Genomic DNA, 1,005 nt, shown 5'->3' on the forward strand with positions numbered 1-1,005 from the left:
CAGCTCACCTGCCCGAGCCCCTTCCCGCTGTTTTTTCTTTTCAGTTTGAAGTAAAATAATGTACATGGTGAGAATCGCACAGACACGCCGAAACTCACTCACTCTCCAAGGCGCATCTGAAGATGCCTTAAAAAGAAGCCGAATGTGTGCAGTTGTAAGGGGGAGGGGCACTCCTGGTTCCTCTCCGAGGGGCCAGCAATGCTGACTGCGGTCGGAGCCCCGGCTCTGCACCTGCGGCCGCCGCTGGGCAGCAGCCCTAGCTAGCGCCTCCGGCTGCGTTCTGGTACTTTCCGAGCAGCAGTCCGTGCCGCACGCGGGCCTCGAACCCGCAGCCCCAGGGCCGAGCGCTCGGCCCTCCCCGCTCGCCGGCCTCGAACCCGCAGCCCCCGCGTCCGCCGCAGGCTACTCACTTTAGCCTCGGAGCAAAGTCTGCTTTCTCAGTCGGTGAGCACTGCCTGCAAGAGGGCATGGAGAGCCGATGGGTGTAAAGCTGTTTCAACAACAGCCGGTAAAATCCAGACAGAGGGAGAAGAGCAAGTAAGAGGGAAAGGGGGCGGGGGCGGGGTGGGGGGGAAGCACAGGCGTCTCAGGATCCCAGCCTGGGCGCCACCGTCCCCATTCCGGTGGCTCTGTGAGAAGCTCAACTCGGTGCACTTGTTCACTCTTTCTTCATGAGAGGAGGAGTCAGTGTTGCAACATTTATGTTCCTTGCTGGAGGCAAAACAGTGATTTTCTTCAGCATGCAAAATGTCCAGAGCCTGCCAGTTTTACAAGGTGAGAGAGGTGGGTTGGGGCTCGGGAGAACAGCAAAGACGTGTAGAAGAAATACCTGATTATCCCACATTGGTTTTGCATGATCAGGGCCACACATCTTCCACGGAGACTGCACGAGAACATACACAGGCAAAACAGTAATAACAACTGTCCTCGTAATAACAACCGAATGACCTCGAAGATGCTATTTCTCCCGGCAGCCAAGATGTGGAGCCTCTCCATGTCAAATTT

At 56.6% G+C, this 1,005-nt stretch overlaps 1 long non-coding RNA gene across 1 annotated transcript in view; it reads right to left on the reverse strand.

Annotated features, from left to right (window-relative positions):
* LOC144228396 (uncharacterized) overlaps positions 1 to 549 on the reverse strand; it is an 11,253-nt gene extending 10,704 nt beyond the window's left edge. The window contains exon 1 of the long non-coding RNA XR_013334179.1: positions 411 to 549. This is a non-coding gene — a long non-coding RNA (uncharacterized LOC144228396). The remainder of the gene's footprint in view (positions 1 to 410) is intronic.
* Between the last annotated feature and the right edge of the window lie 456 nt (positions 550 to 1,005).

The sequence above is a fragment of the Crocuta crocuta genome, unplaced genomic scaffold, assembly GCF_008692635.1.
Source record: "Crocuta crocuta isolate KB4526 unplaced genomic scaffold, BGI_CrCroc_1.0 scaffold150, whole genome shotgun sequence".
In the NCBI taxonomy this organism is placed as follows: domain Eukaryota; kingdom Metazoa; phylum Chordata; class Mammalia; order Carnivora; family Hyaenidae; genus Crocuta; species Crocuta crocuta.